Source organism: Lathyrus oleraceus, chromosome 6, assembly GCF_024323335.1.
Source record: "Lathyrus oleraceus cultivar Zhongwan6 chromosome 6, CAAS_Psat_ZW6_1.0, whole genome shotgun sequence".
Lineage (NCBI taxonomy): Eukaryota > Viridiplantae > Streptophyta > Magnoliopsida > Fabales > Fabaceae > Lathyrus > Lathyrus oleraceus.
This window is the reverse complement of record NC_066584.1, coordinates 464155466-464173197: the sequence shown is the minus strand read 5'-3', so window position 1 is coordinate 464173197 and position 17732 is coordinate 464155466.

Here is a 17732-nt window from a genome sequence, read left to right as displayed (position 1 = left end):
CTATGGGGTCAGGAAAGTCAACTCCTAACATTTTGAGAGTGGAATATCAAAATCCATGCCTAGGGGAGCCTACATGTAAAATTTGATCAAGGTTGTATCATGGATTCATCATTTAATCAGGAATTCGAAAAGTTACTTAATTTGGAAATGGTTGACTTTCCATTTAGGGCAAGTTTTCATGATTAATGCACTCACTTTAAGCCCATTTCCCATCAAGATAAAATCTCCATTTGAAAATATCTCCAACATGAAAGTTGTTCCTCTTGTTCCAAGCTTTCTATAAATATAAAGTTTGCTCCATTTGGATCAAAATTGAGAAAGTTATGCTTAGTCAAAGTGAGACATTTTTCTAGGACACTTAGAAAAATTTCTAAGTCCAAAATTTTCAAAGTTTGTCAAGACTTCTTGGCCAGTTTTCTTGCACTTCAAGGCATCATTTGAAAATGATTTCTTCACAACAATTGTACCTTGCCATGTCCTCTTTCATATCCTTTTGGAATCATCTCATTTGGATCCATGGTTTGAGAAATACATTCACCTAAAGTTGGCATCATGACTTGATTTTCTAGGCAGCATTTAGGCCAAACAGGCCCAACAGTTTTGCAATGGTGAAACCTGATCTTAAGGGCCATTTTTCACATCCTTCCATTCATCATTTCAACTTGTGCTCAACATGAAAGATGACATACTCCATGATATCTTGCTACTGTTTGCATTATTTCTCCAATTGGTGACTTGAGCATCAAGTTACATGGCCATAAAGTCACCACCTTGGAATATTTTTCTTGCTTGCCAAACCAGCCAAGTCATGCTGCACAAACTAGCCCATGTTTTTGGCCATGCATTGGATATTTTACTCACTTAAATTTGGCCCAAAATAACAAACCCTCATGTGTCCACTCTTTCTACACCTCACTTTGCATTTTTATTCTTATGGACAATCATTATTCAAAGCCCATTAAACATTTGTTTCACCCTATTTAAAAGCCTGAAACTCTAAACCTAAAGAGGTGTGTGAATTTCGTGGCAAGCAAGGCAAAGAGGTCACATAGCAGACTGTTTTTTTCTCATCAAGTTCTTGAAGGGAAGCATCATCTTCTATTCTCTACACAACCCAAGGGGCAGTGGACCAAGCATCCACTAGGCAACTCTATCACTCCTCTTCCATGGCCATGAATTGATTACTATGCTTATCATCATCATGTTTTCCATGCTTGTTTCACGCCATCATCCATGTTCATCATCATTGCCATGCTAATTATATGTTCATGTTTACTTCATGCTTGTTTATAGTGCCAATCTTATGCTTGTGTTCTTGATGTTATGGATTTGTGTTGTGATTTTCCATTATGTCGTTCCCATATTGATATCTTATTGTCAATACTTCTCCATGATCAAGCCATCATTTTACTCAAACAAGGATACTATGATGATCTACACATTTTGTACTTGAATTTTGGTTTTTATTTCGTGTCATTTGGTGCCCTATAGTGCTTGTATTTTATTGTGGAAGATTAGAAGAATGCACTGTTTTTCAAGTTTTCAGCATGCATGGTATTAGGGTTTCTTGTGGCATGGATAAGACGATGGCGTGGCACATTGAGGGCCATTAGATCATGCGTTGGTCTTTTAATCGTGGCCATCCATCTCTATTTTGTCTTTAGTCACTTAAAATGAGTTGACCAATTGATAGGGTGTCACATGCTTTTTTAAAAATAAAATGTACATTTAATAAAGTGTCACGCCTGGATTTAATGACTTGGACCTTGGGCCTTACTCTTTCTGCTTTCAACACCCCACGCCTGGCCCATCAACATCATTCCTTCCACTTTCATTTTCTTTCTTTAATTCTTATTTTTATTCTATTTTGATTTTAACTAATAAAAAATATTTTCTTTATTCATAAAAACATCCAAAAATATTTTCCATATTCCTTAATATCGTATTTAATTTTATTTTATTTTTATTTTCGTATTTATTTAATATTAATATTTTATTTTAATTATTTATTCTAAATGGTCCATTTTAATACACATTTGTTTCTTGATTTTATTTTTATGTCTTAAAATTATTTTTAGCTTTTGATTTTTGGAATGAAGGTTGACCAATGTCCCATGGTCAACCTGACCTTTTCTTGGAATTTTATTTCCCATTTTCAATTTATTTTGGATTTATTTTTGACCTAGTTTGGTTGGTTGACTTTTGTTTTGACCTCTGTTTTATTTCAATTAATTTATGAACCAATTTTCATTATTTTTAAAATCGTTTTAGGGGATGATGATGTCCTGACCCTACCTTACTTAGTTTAATTTTTCATAATTTTCTTGATTAATTTACTATTTATTTGATATTTATTAAGTTGACTCGAGTTTTCAGTTGACTTCTTTATGATCGATGTTTGACTTAGGGATTGCTTATGGCAATTGAAGAGATCTTTTGATCCTCCCTTGTTCATCTCATATGACATGTATTAGAGACCTTTCATCTTGATTTTATTTGGTCTTTACCTCATTTCCTGATTAAATTATTCAGTGGATCCTTTGTGTGCATCTTTTCACCTGTCTGATTCATCTATCATTTGTTATACTTGTTTCTTTCATCCATGCTTCTATTGTTTGATTGTTTAACATGTTCATACTTCCCATGCTTTATCTAATGCCCCATTATTTCATTCTTTGATTCTTTGATTTGATCACATACCTGTTTGCTTATCTGGGTTGATTGATAACTGTTGCCTACTTGTATGATGTATGAGGCATATATTCTTATTGTTTGGTTGCCATGAACCATCCCCATTCATAACAAATGTACCCCTCTCCCATGAAATGTATAATATTTATTCTTTCATTCTTTATTCATCTGTTAATACAAGAATTAAAACGAACATTCGATAATCATTTCAAAACAAGATCAAAAGCTCGATCCAACGTCGAGTAACCATTTTCAAAACTTAACAGAACCAGTACGTATTCATCCATCCTTTTGTAAGTCGATTGCCTCAGGCATCGCCATTTCTCTTGTAAGTCGATTGCTTCAGGCATCACCATCTACCTGTAAGTCGATTGCCTCTGGCATCGCCATCTACCCTTATTCGTGGTTCCTTTCCTTGCTCCATCCGTCGACTCTTGTTCCGTTTAGGTAGCACCCATTGGGTAGAACCCTTTGTATGATAACATAGGTAGAATTCCCTTATTCTTTGCATGCTAACATTAGGTACATGTTCCCCTTTGTAAATCCTAACATATAGGTCCACATTGCATGACAACTCTAGGGCAGAGCTTCCCCACTTTTAGACCTTCCGTGCGTTTCCGATCTTGTGGCATGTTAGTCTGTTCTATTGCAAAGAGGTAATTGCCTAAGACTCGATTCAGTGAGCTGCGACACCTACTGCTAGGACGTTGAACATGTTTTCCACTTTCCTTTGACACAGCTGGTGTCCCCTTTTGTAAGTCCATGTTCATATGGCAATCATTAACCCCTAGTTAGGCGAACTACGGCAACTCTGATTCTCATGTTCAGATGAGATACGTAGGCACGAGATGCAATGTTTTGCCGAGTTTTTTGACTGACGTCTAACAACTAATCCTTGCTTTCTTTTGCCCTTGCTGCGATTCTTTTCTCTCGCCCTCGTTGCGATCGAGACCTTCCATTTCTCTTGCCCTAGTTGCAATCGAGACCCTTGTTCCCGTGGTTAGCTGAACTACGTTTTGCTCTGATTCTCATTCCAGATGAGATACGTAGGCATAAGACGCGATGTCTTACCGAGCACACTTCTCTTTAACCCATAGGTAGCCGAGCTACGAAGACTCTGATTCTCATATTCAGATGAGATACGTAGGCAGTGGATGCGACATCCTTGCGAGTCATTTTCTTTTAACCTTCCTTTAGCAGATAGTACATTAGATATTACCTACACCCATTAGACTAGAACAACAAGAGTGGATCCCGTAGAGTACTACGGATGTGTAGGGGTGCTAATACCTTCCCTTCGCATAATCGACTCACGAACCCAAGATTTGGTTGCGAGACCTTGTCTTTTCCTTTCTCTTCAGGTTTTCTTCGATCGTTTCATTTCCCTCCTTTGGGATAAATAACGAACGGTGGCGACTCTTCTGTTAATTCTTTTTTCGCCGGTTGTTTTTTTTTTGCACCAGTTACGACACCAGTATATGCAGACAGGGGCACCTCAGGCCCCCAATGCTCAACCTGGGATGCAATATTTTCAACCTGCTACTGCCGCTCAGACCGTTCCACTAGGTTTCTTCTACCCGCCAATGTGGTTCAACCCGAATATGCCTATACCAGTCGCTCCCGAAACCTCTCGACCGGCCAGTCAGGTCGCTATTTCCGTTGTTGATCCGGCCAGACCTGCGGATTACCAGCTCTTGGACGACAGAATAAGGGTCATTGAGGGTTTCTCTTCTTTCGGCATAGACGCTCGAGACCTCTGCTTGGTCCCGAATGTGGTGTTGCCCCAAAAGTTCAAAGTGCCCGACCTCCCCAAGTACAAAGGCCTTAGTTGTCCCCGCAATCATCTCACCATGTACTGTAGGAAGATGGCTTCACACATTGATAACGATAACCTCCTGATTCATTGCTTCCAAGATAGCCTGATTGGGGCTTCCTTGGATTGGTATATGAGTTTGGAGCACTTGAAGATTCGGTCATGGAGGGACCTCTCCGAGGCATTTTTGAAATAATACAAGTACAACCTTGACATGGCTTCAACAAGGCTTTAACTACAGAACCAGTCGCAAAGATCTAATGAAACCTTCAAGGAGTATGCTCAACGTTGGCGCGAAATGGCGTCTAGGGTTCGACCAGTACTATCTGATAATGAGTTGGTCGACATCTTCATGGGTACGCTGCAAGGGCTGTATTTTGAAAAGATGATTGGCAGTTCATCAACAAACTTCGCTGATGTTGGTTCTAAGTGTTGGCAGCAATTTTGGTAAAACAAAGAGTGTTCATAAGATGTTGCATGTGATGTCTTAACTTAAGATATCCTTGTACCTGCTGGAGTTTAAGGAATATAATTATGCAGGATTGTATCAGGATGTCATACATAATGTCATGACATCTGATATGTTTGTACCTGCTGGAAATTATAAATGGAATTATGGAATTATGCAGGATTGTTCCAGGATGTCAGACCCGATGTCATGACATCCTGTACACGGAACATTCAGGGAGAATGTTATGTGTTTTGTGATTGCGCATTTAATGGAAATCTATGTATGATTGAAGATCTGATTTGCAGGCGCATTCAATCATTGATTACATCCTGATTTACTTATTTTCCAAGGAGATCTAACCAGCTGTCATGAGAAGATTTAATTGGGAAATAGTTTAGGGTTTTCAAGATGTCCAAGCCCAGCTGAAAGCTTCTATAAAAAGGGACTTGGAAAACCTGATTTGGTACACAACCAATACTGAGCGAAATACTGAGAGAGAGCAAGGGTTTGTGTCTTGTTTAGTCGTGAGACTTGTAAGCCATTCAAGTTATCCATAGATGATTGAATTGGTCTGATTTGTGGGTTGTAATTTGTCACTCAAAGCTTGTAAGCAAGAGTGTGTGTCTACTTGATCCAAGCTGTTAAGCACGATCAAGTGTGTGTCTACTTGATTGAAACTCTGAAGTAAAATCAAGTGTGTGTTATTGAAAAGTGTTTTCTTTTCACAAGGAATTGTTGTTTAAAATCACAGGTGTGATTGAAGGGAAGTGAGTGGGTTCTCATATCTAAGAGTGCTTAGGTAGAAATTGCATGGGTAGAGATTAGGTGAGAAAGACTGTAACTTGTTGAAGTGTACGGAGAGTCTTTGAACTAATTATATTTTAGTGAATTTCCTTCCTGGCTTGGTAGCCCCCAGATGTAGGTGAGTTGGACCGAATTGGGTAAACAATTGCTTGTATCTATTGCATTACTATTCTTTATCTTTATCCTGTTTGTATTATTCAGATATTAGTGTCGTGACATTAGCTTCGACATCTCATATCTAATACCAGAATTTCAATTGGTATTAGAGCAGACATCCTGCTCTGGTTCTGGGTGAGATCTAGGGACAATACTATCTGGTACAATGGAGAGAGATGGAGGATTTGTTCACAGGCCACCAATTTTGGATGGATCTAACTATGACTATTGGAAACCTCGAATGGTAGCTTTCTTAAAATCTCTGGATAATAAGGCTTGGAAGGCTGTGTTAACAAGCTGGGTACATCCAGTAATTACTAAGGAAGGAGAAGCCACAACTGACAAGAAGCCTGAAGAACAATGGTCCAAGAAGGAGGATGATCTAGCCCTTGGAAATTCTAAAGCATTGAATGCCATATTCAATGGAGTAGACAAGAACATCTTCAGGTTGGTAAACAACTGTGAGGTGGCTAAAGATGCTTGAGACATTCTCAAAACCACTCATGAAGGCACCTCTAGAGTCAAAATGTCTAGACTACAGCTGCTCACCTCCAAGTTTGAAAATTTAAGGATGAAAGAAGATGAAAATATACATGAATTTCATATGAGCATTCTTGAAATTGCTAATGCCTCAGGAGCTCTGGGAGAGAAGATGTCAGATGAGAAGCTGGTAAGGAAAATACTCAGGTCACTCCCTAAGAGATTTGCTATGAAAGTGACAGCCATAAAAGAGTCTCAAGACATCTCCAACATGAGAGTTGATGAGCTAATTGATTCCCTTCAAACATTTGAGATGGGAATGAATGATGGATCTGAAAGGAAAACCAAAAGCATAGCCTTCATATCAAACACAAAGGAGGAAAATAGTCAGGATGTTGATGAGGATCTGGCAAATGATGTAGCAATGCTTGGAAGACAGTTCAGCAGACTGTTGAAAAAGATGGATGTAAGATCTAAGGCTAATGTCAAGAACATCTCATCTGACATCAGTAAACCAACAATGCTGGAAGAAGAACAAGGGTAGATGATAAGACCAAAGAAGGAAAAGAAGTACAATTCTATGAATGTGATGGGTATGGACACATCAGAACTGAATGTGGAACCTACCTCAAGAAGCAGAAGATGAGTCTTGCTGCTACTTGGTTTGATGAGAGTGAAACAGAAGAGTCTACAAATTTGGTGACTGCCTTGACTGGAAGATGGGGTTCTGATGAAGACTCAAGTGATGATGAAGTAACCTTTGAAGAGTTGGCCACTACCTGCATAAAGTTGTGTATCAAAAGTGCAGAGGTATGTAAGCAGGTTGAAAGCCAGAAGAAGGTAATTACTCAACTTGAGAGTGAGAAGGTAGAACACTTGGAAACCATCTCCAAATTAAAAATAGAAGAAGTGCTTCTGAATTCCAAGCTAGATGAAAGTCAAAGCCAGAAGAAAGTGATAGTACAGCTGGAGAATGAAAAGGCAGAGCATGTAGAAACCATCTCCAAGTTAAAAACTGAGGCTATGTTCTTGAGTTTTAAACTAGAAGAGATGATCAAGTATGTAAGAATGTTAAACAATGGATCTAACTCCTTAGACCAGATTCTCCAAACTGGACAAATAACAGGAGATAAATATGGCATTGGATATAATGGATCTAAGCCTGAGTGCAGTGACACTGGTTGCAAACCTAAAGCCAAACCTAAGTGCAACCATAATAAAAGCAAACCTGTGATGTCACATCATATGTCACAACATCAGAAGAGAAGACAGCAGAAATGGAAACACAAAATATTGAGATGCCATTACTGTGGGAAATTTGGTCACCTGAAGCCCTTCTGCTATAAGCTATATGGTTATCCTAGCCCTGTTCATCATCAGACTCACTATCAACCCAGACCCAAACAACACAAGCCTATCAACAAGAAGGAATGGGTTCCTAAGACTAATGTTACAAGTCTAATAGCTCACACTCCCCTCAGAGTCTCAGCCAAAGAAGATTGGTATTTTGATAGTGGATGCTCCAGACACATGACTAGAAACAAAGACCTGCTAACTGGCTTTCATCCTCATGCCATAAGCTATGTAACCTTTGGTTATGGAGCAAAGGGTGAAATCAAGGGAATAGGCAAGCTGGATTGTCCTGGAGTTCCTGAACTTGACAAGGTCCTATTGGTTAAGGGCTTGACTACAAATCTAATAAGTATTAGTCAACTATGTGATCAAGGTCTGAATATTAACTTCACTAAAACTGAATGTCTGATTACTAACAAAGGAAGTGAAGTGATCATGAAAGGAGTCAGAACCAAAGATAATTGTTACATATGGAACTCTCAAATTAGTTACTCCTCAAAATGTACCTCAGACAAAGAGAAAGGGATGAAGATGAGTATATCTACTAGAGAAACTCCCAAATTGAAAGTCTGTGGGAAATGTCAGACAAGGATATCACACCAGAAACTCAGACTTAACATCACTTCCAAAGGAGAAAATCTCATGATTGCTCACATAGATAGGAAGTTGGATCAGATGGTTGAACATGTTGCTAGTCATATACAGTCTGAAGTTGGAAAGAGCCTTGTTGGACTTGGGCTACAAGTCAAGCAGATAGAAGGGCCTATGTGTCTATCTCAAAGCAAAAGTGCCAAGAACAATGTTGTGAAGATTGGGATGGAGAGTGAAAGGACACCTGCTCCTACACATTTGAAAGATGAAAATAGTGTTTATACTGAATATATAGAAGATTGAAGTAGTTGTTCTCAACAGGGTTGGTTGAAACTACTGATGATTGCATACAATGTCACACACGATGTCATGACATTGTACTATGACAACCTGAATGCTACAACTATGTCCAAAAATCCTATTCAGCACAGTTGGACTAGGCACATTAATTTATGTCATCACTCCATTAGAGAATTTATGGAAAACAAATTCATAGCTCTAAAGCATGAAATGCAATTAGCTGACAAATTTGTAAGGGGTTTGGATGATAATCAGCTTGAATATGTAAGATGGAAATTGGGGATTTGGATTATTGTGAAGTTATGGGAATTAATGTGGAGTGGAAAAGGTAATAAAATTATTGTCTGCCTACTTAAAAGAAAGAGCCACATTAATGATGAATCATTACCTAGTATTGGAACTAGTACCTATGCCATTTCCACACGCTACCTAAACACAGCCATTTCCATCTTCATCCAACTTCTCAGCAAACCTCTGCTGGGGCAAAGAGATTTTTCTCAAAAGTTCAACAAAATGTCTCAACATCCCTCATCCTCTAGTTCAAAACCCACTCATCATGCAAGGACTCCCCCCATGAAGTTTCTAGATGAAGACGTGTTGGACGTTACTCCTCTTTGTGTGATACCGGGTGACACCCCAAGCCCTTCTTCCATGGCTGGAAGTAAGCAAGGTAACATTCCTGAAAAATCTCCTCATAAAGATGACATGCACTTTACTGATCGTACCATTAGGAACCTAGTTACTAGGATTCTAAATGAAGGGCATGCAGTCAAGGGTGTTTCTACCCCTCTGTCTAGAAAGGACCCCTCTCCTGAGGTGGAACCCCAAGTTGAGAAAGATGATGATTCATCTAGATCAGAGAAGGAAGTGGTTGCTGAGGGATTATGTTCTCTAGGTAAAACCGTACCTAGTAAGAAACCAGCAAATGTGTCTCATGAAACTGCTGAGAATATTATTGATCTAGAGGAAGAAAGTTCTGAGGAAGAAGATGACACCTTGGTCCATCTTGTGAAACCAAGTGTAGCAAAGAAATTGAGGACCAGAAAAGGGAAGGTTGTGGCTGAAATGAGGACAGCAAGAAGAGTGAAAAAGGTTGCTGGTGTAGGACCCTCCAAATCTTGGAGTAAAGTTGAGGTTAAGAAGAGGAAGGTTAGAGAGAGTCCTGACTCTGATGATGATGTCGAAGACGATGTCCCAGAAATCTTTCCTGCTAAAAGACAGACTGTCAAGAAGTCTCCAGGCAAAGTTGCAGCTGTGCACTTAGATAACATCTCTTTTCATTTAGAAGATGGTGTTGCCAAATGGAAGTTTGTCATTTAAAGGAGGGTTACTGTTGAAAGGGAGCTGGGAAAGGAGGCTGTAGAGGTGAAGGAAGTCATGGAATTGATTAAGGCTGCTGGACTGATGAAGACTGTGGTTGCTCTGCCCCAATGTTATGAGGGATTAGTAAAAGAGTTTATTATGAATATTCCTAAGGATATTTCTGAAAAGAGTAACAGGGAATTTTGCAAAGTTTTTGTAAGAGGTAGATGTGTGAGATTCTCCCCAACCATAATCAACAAGTTCCTAGGGAGAGGAACTGATGGAGGAGTGGATTTAGAGGCTACAGACAATGAAGTCTGTAGGACTATTACTGCTGGCCAAGTTAACGAATGGCCTAGTAGGAATCACCTATTAGCTGGCAAGCTAACTGCCAAATATGCCATCTTACATAAGATTGGTTCGGCCAACTGGGTGCCTACTAATCATATCTCAACCATCTCCATTGGTCTTGGAAGAATCATTTATGCTATTAGCACCAGGATAAACTTTGACTTTGGAAGGTTTATGTTTGATCAAATTGTCAGACATGCCTCCACAAATGCAGTGAAGCTGCCCATTGCCTTTCCATCCATCATGTGTGGAATCATCTTGAGCCAGCAACCAGGCATTCTCAACACAAGTGACATTCCAAGCAGAAGAAAGCCTCCACTATCCATTCACTACAAGCTGTTTGAAGGAAGCCATGTCAATGATGTTGTCATGACATCTACAAGAAAGGAGCCTGCCTCTCAAGGTAGCTTGATTGATCAATTAAAGGAAACTTGTAAGGAGCTGGATAATGGTATTAGGGTTGCCAAGGCAAGAAAAGAGGCTTTGGAGGTTCTTATTGGTAGCTTAGAGAAGGAAGAGATGGAGAAGGCTGGTGAGACCAAGGATTCAGATGCCAATACCTCAAGTGAGAGGTCCAATGCTCAATCTAGTGGCAGCTCTGATTCTGAAGGTGAAGATGATGCCTCTTCCTCAGATTAAGTGGTAATGGTTCCCTTGATATGAAGATTGTGTGTGGTGATGAAGATTGGGTTGGGTTGGCTGTTCTGAATGCTGTTGTGAAGACTGGTCCCTCTGCTGTTTTGGCTACTTTGGATGTTGAAGGATTTGATGTTTTACTGTTGTTTTTCTGTTGTAATATGTGTAATTTGTGGCAGTCCTTACTGATGCCTTTATGTAATATGTGGGCTCTTAATGAGTTCCATGGATTTCTCATTATCTCAGTTGTCACAACTGTGTATGATGATGGTTTGTATCTCCTAAGAATTATGTTTTTACATTTTTAATGTTATAACATCTGTTGTGACATTCTTTTCTAGGCTAATTGACATTTATTTTGTCTAATTGGTCACCTTTGGTCAATTTTGACTAAAAAGGGGGAGAAGTGTTTATGTGGAGCAGTTAAAGATGTGGAGATGTATGTGCTGATGTGGAGCAGTTAAAGATGTGGAGATATATGTGCTAATGTAGCTGAACAGATGAACAACTATTATTGAAGGAGATGTGTTTGATGTAAGACAAAATGATGTTCTGTTTACAGATGTCAAAGGGGATGTCTGATGTGGTGCACATGTGATGTTGAAGCAGATGTCAGAATGATATTCTGATTGTTACAGGTGCTGTTATTATTAAAGAAGATTTTGTATTGCACAGATTTAGGGGGAGAAGTAGTACCCTTGTGCATTTGTGTGTTTTACTAGTTGCCTCTATAACTAGTAATTTTGTTTATGTTGCACAGATTTAGGGGGAGAAGAAGTACCCTTGTGCATGTGTGTATTACTAGTAGCTATAGCTAGTAATTGTGTTTGCTTCTGCTGCAGTTTAAACATTTTCTTGTGAACAAAATGGACAGATATATGTTTTAGCTAAAATTTTCAAAATGGGGAGTTTGTTGGTTCTAAGTGTTGGCAGCAATTTTGGTAAAACAAAGAGTATTCACAAGATGTTGCATGTGATGTCTTAACTTAAGATATCCTTGTACCTGCTGGAGTTTAAGGAATATAATTATGCAGGATTGTATCAAGATGTCATACACAATGTCATGGCATCTGATATGTTTGTACCTGCTGGAAATTATAAATGGAATTATGGAATTATGCAGGATTGTTCCAGGATGTCAGACCCGATGTCATGACATCCTGTACACAGAACATTCAGGGAGAATGTTATGTGTTTTGTGATTGTGCATTTAATGGCAATCTATGTATGATTGAAAATCTGATTTGCAGGCGCATTCAATCATTGATTACAACCTGATTTACTTATTTTCCAAGGAGATCTAACCAGCTGTCATGAGAAGATTTAATTGGGAAATAGTTTATGGTTTTCAAGATGTCCAAGCCCAGCTGAAAGCTTCTGTAAAAAGGGACTTGGAAAACCTGATTTGGTACACAACCAATACTGAGCGAATACTGAGAGAGAGCAAAGGTTTGTGTCTTGTTTAGTCGTGAGACTTGTAAGCCATTCAAGTTATCCATAGATGATTGAATTGGTATAATTTGTGGGTTGTAATTTGTCACTCAAAGCTTGTAAGCAAGAGTGTGTGTCTACTTGATCAAAGCCGTTAAGCACGATCAAGTGTGTGTCTACTTGATCAAAGCTGTTAAGCAAGATCAAGTGTGTGTCTACTTGATTGAAACTGTGAAGTAAAATCAAGTGTGTGTTATTGTTCTTTTCATAAGGAATTGTTGTTTAAAATCACATGTGTGATTGAAGGGAAGTGAGTGGGTTCTCATATCTAAGAGTGCTTAGGTAGAAATTGCACGGGTAAAAATTAGGTGAGAAAGACTGTAACTTGTTGAAGTGTACGGAGAGTCTTTGAACTGATTCTATTTTAGTGAATTTCCTTCCTGGCTTGGTAGCCCCCAGATGTAGGTGAGTTGTGTAACACCCCGAATTAAATAAGAGGATTATTTAAATTAAGTTAATAATATATTTAATAATTTAATTAAATAAATTGAATTATTGGATTATTATTATTATTATTATTATTTGGAATAATAATTATTTGGAAAATATATAAGTTGGAATAAGGAAAAAGAGTTTTCATTTTGTAAAAGGGTTTTACGTGAAAACGGAGAAGCTGCAGAGAAGAGGAGAAAAGGGCAAAGAGGAAGAGCTAGAGAGCAAAGGTTGAAGAACGGAAAAGCTTGAAGCTTAGAGATTGCCGGATTATCTCAGGTAAGGGGGGTTTATCGTCGTTTGATGGGTATTATAGATTAACATGTCATGGGTAGTGATAAACCGTTGAATTGACCCTAATTGGGATTTAGAATGCTGAGAAAATTGTGATGAATAAGTTGTAGGAAAACTGAAATTGAATCGATAATTGTATGTGTCGTGATTTTCCGATAATGTAGCTTTTTACGGAATTGGAATCGGAGGTCCGGAAGTCCTCCAACGGCGGAAAATGCGGAGAATTCTGCATTCTGCCTTGTGTTAGCGCAGGGACTGCTGTTTTGCCTGCGTTAACCGGTTAACCCAGGGCGTTAACCGGTTAACACTGTTATATTTTGTGAAAATGTGCTGTTTTGCCTGCGTTAACCGGTTAACCCAGGGCGTTAACCGGTTAACACTGTTGCGTTTTGCCAGAAAATGAATTTTGTCCTGCGTTAACCGGTTAACCCAGGGCGTTAACCGGGTAACACTGTTGGAAATCAGAAAAATTGGTATTTTAATGTTGTGAACATAATTGGTGATTAGCCTATTATCGTTAATTTTGATGAGTAATTCTGTTGGGTTATGTTATGAAGTGTTGATATAAATATGTTGATAAGTTGTGTTAAAGTTGTTGAAAATACTGAGTTGTAGGCTGGTGAACCAAAGTTGATTATAAGTTGATTTTGTTGAAAATACTGAGTCGTAGGCTTGATGAGCCAAAGTTGATTACAAGTTGATTATGTTGAAAACCTTGCTGTGTTGCTATTATTATTATGTTGTCGGAATTTAAAGTCGTGTATGCCATGTACATTCATATGCATTAAGTCGGAGCTTTGCTCACACCACGTTGGCCTGGATTGGCAAAAATCGGAGCTTTGCTCACACCACGTTGGCCTGGATTGGCAAAATTTTAAGTTGAAAGTTGAAGGCTTATGCCTTGATGCCCACTAAAATGGCAATGATTTTAAGTTGGGAGTTTTACTCCGAATGGTACCACATGCATGACGAGTCGAGTCTCATTTGAGTTGCATTTTATGTTGTTATTGAGTTGCATTTTACGTTGTTATTGAGTATGATATTTGAGTTGATGTGCCGTTACTGAATGCAGGATATGATTAGGGTGATTAACGTGTAAATTTACTTAGCATTACATGATGATTTATAATGCTTATTATATCGATTGAGGAACTCACCCTTACAACTATTTTTCAGGTAACGAGCAGTGAGTGAGTAGAAGCTAGTGCCTGGAGTCTAGTGTAGTCTACGTAGTGGGTCGTGCTCTGATAGATGTAACATCGGGACGGGATGTTTTAATTGTTTATTGTTGATTGTTGAACCTTTTTACCTGTAAAACGTTATATGTTTTGAATGGTTGGTTGATTCTATCCGCTGCGAATTTTGCAAAAATGTTGTTTTGATTAAATAAAGAGCATGACAGTTATTATGGTGTGAAATGTTGTGTGACACCCTTGGTGCATGATTACTCTGATATATATAAATATTTGTTGTTGTTATTAAATAATTGGGGTATTTTAGAAGGGTGTTACATTAGTGGTATCAGAGCAGGTCGGTCTGTCCGGCCAGTTGTCGTGTCGTTACTGTCTAACAATTGTGTAATTGTTACTAGTCTAACTTTTAAGTTGTGTTGTAGTGATAAGTTGAAATGGCTGGAAGGAATGACGCTGCAATGGTTGCCGCAATGCAAGCGATGGCACAAGCTGTGCAGAACTTGCCAAATGCTGGTGGTGATGCTGGATCACGTAGCTTGGCGACTTTTCAGAGAGAGAATCCGCCGGTGTTTAAAGGGAAGCATGATCCAGATGCAGCCTTGGGATGGTTGAAAGAGATTGAGAGAATCTTCCGTGTTATGGATTGCACTCCAGCTCAGAAGGTTCGGTATGGTACTCACATGCTAGCAGTCGAAGCTGATGACTGGTGGCTAGAGACTCACGAGAGGTTGACCGTGGCAGGTGAAGTTATTACTTGGGATGTATTCCGTAGGGAATTCATGAGAAAGTATTATCCGGAAGATGTCCGTGGTAAAAAGGAAATTGAGTTCCTTGAGTTGAAGCAAGGAAACATGTCTGTCACTGATTATGCTGCGAAATTTGTGGAGCTGTCCAAATTTTATCCTCATTACACTGGTGCTGGTGCTGAATTTTCAAAGTGCATCAAGTTTGAAAACGGACTGCGCTCTGAAATTAAGAAGGCTGTTGGGTATCAGAAGATACGCATTTTTACTGAATTGGTTGATAGCTGCAGGATATTTGAAGAAGACAATAATGCTCATTACAAGATTGTCAGTGACCGCAGAGGCAAGCAACATCAAAATCGTGGCAAGCCGTATGATGCTCCAGCTGGAAAAGGGAAGCAAAGAGCTGCTCCGGCTCAGAGAGCTAGTGGGGGAGGTGCTCCTGCTGGTATAGTTTGCTTCAAATGTGGTCAGGCTGGTCATAAGAGTAATGTATGCACTGCTGAAGTAAAGAGGTGTTTTCGCTGTGGTAAGATTGGTCATGCAATAGCTGATTGCAAGCACAAGGAAGTGATTTGTTTTAATTGTGGCGAAGAAGGGCATATTGGAAGTCAGTGTCAGAAGCCAAAGAAATCTCAGACTGGAAGGGTGTTCGCATTGACCGGAACTCAAACCTCCAGTGAGGACAGACTTATCCGAGGTACGTGTTATATTAATGGCTTTCCTCTTGTAGCTATTATTGACACAGGTGCGACTCATTCCTTTATATCTTTGGATTGTGCTGTGAAACTTAAGTTAGAGATATCTGAGATGTTTGGTAGTATGGTAATTGATACTCCTGCGAAGGGTTCAGTGACTACTACTTCGGTTTGTTTAAACTGTCCTTTGAGTATTTTTGGTAGAGACTTTGGGATGGACCTAGTGTGTCTTCCACTAGTGCAAATTGATGTTATTCTGGGTATGAACTGGTTGGTGTTTAACCGAGTTTCTATCAATTGTTTTGATAAGACTGTGGTCTTTCCTGAGAGTGAGGAAGGAAAGAGTTTGTTTCTATCAGCAAGGCAAGTGAATGAAGAAGTAGCTGATGGGGCAGAGTTGTTTATGCTGTTAGCGACTTTGGAGGCTAAAGATAAACTGGTGATTGGCGATCTAGCCGTGGTGTGTGATTTTCCTGATGTGTTTCCGGAAGAGGTGAATGAATTACCGCCAGAGCGTGAAGTGGAGTTCTCGATTGATTTGGTACCTGGTACTAGACCGATATCGATGGCTCCGTACCGTATGTCTGCTGTTGAGTTAACTAAATTGAAGAGTCAGTTGGAAGACCTGTTGGATAAGAAATTTATTCGTCCGAGTGTGTCACCGTGGGGTGCACCAGTGCTATTGGTTAAGAAGAAAGAAGGTACTATGAGGTTGTGTGTGGACTACAAGCAACTGAATAAAGTGACGATCAAGAATCGGTATCCTTTGCCGAGGATTGATGATTTGATGGATCAGTTGGTTGGTGCAAGTGTGTTCAGCAAAATAGATTTGAGATCTGGGTATCATCAGATCCGTGTGAAAACCGAGGATATTCAGAAGACTGCTTTCAGAACAAGGTATGGACATTATGAGTATTCTGTAATGCCTTTTGGTGTGACTAATGCGCCTGGAGTATTTATGGAGTATATGAATAGGATTTTCCATCCGTACCTAGATAAGTTTGTTGTGGTGTTTATTGATGACATTTTGGTGTATTCGAAATCTGAAAAAGAGCATGCTGAGCATTTGAGAGTAGTTTTGGGAGTTCTACGAGAAAAGAAGTTATTTGCTAAACTATCCAAGTGTGAATTTTGGTTAGAAGAGGTTAGTTTTCTTGGTCATGTGATTTCAAGAGGTGGTGTTGCTGTTGATCCTTCCAAGATAGAAGCGGTATCCAAGTGGGAAGCTCCGAAGTCTGTTGCTGAGATTCGAAGTTTTCTTGGTTTGGCTGGTTATTATAGGAAGTTCATTGAGGGATTTTCTAAGTTGGCGTTACCATTGACGATGTTGACTAGAAAGGGGCAAGCGTTTGTTTGGGACTCAAAATGTGAAGAAGGTTTCCAAGAGTTAAAGAGAAGGTTAACTACTGCTCCTATTCTGATATTACCGAGTTCGTCGGAACCATTTGAGGTTTACTGTGATGCTTCATTGTTGGGTTTGGGTGGTGTGTTGATGCAGAATAAGCAGGTTATAGCTTATGCTTCGAGACAGCTGAGGGTTCATGAGAGGAACTACCCGACGCACGATTTAGAGTTGGCGGCTGTGGTGTTTGTTCTGAAGTTGTGGAGGCATTACTTGTACGGGTCAAGATTTGAGGTTTTCAGTGATCATAAAAGTTTAAAGTATTTGTTTGATCAGAAAGAGCTGAATATGAGACAGAGAAGATGGTTAGAGTTTCTGAAGGATTATGATTTTGGTTTGAATTACCTTCCGGGTAAAGCAAACGTAGTGGCTGATGCATTGAGTCGGAAATCATTACATATGTCTATGCTAATGGTTAAGGAATTGGATTTAATTGAGCAGTTTAGAGACTTGAGTTTGGTGTGTGAGAGTACTCACAATAGTGTTAAATTGGGAATGTTGAAGTTGACAAGTGGTATTCTGGATGAGATCAGAGAGGGTCAGAAATCTGA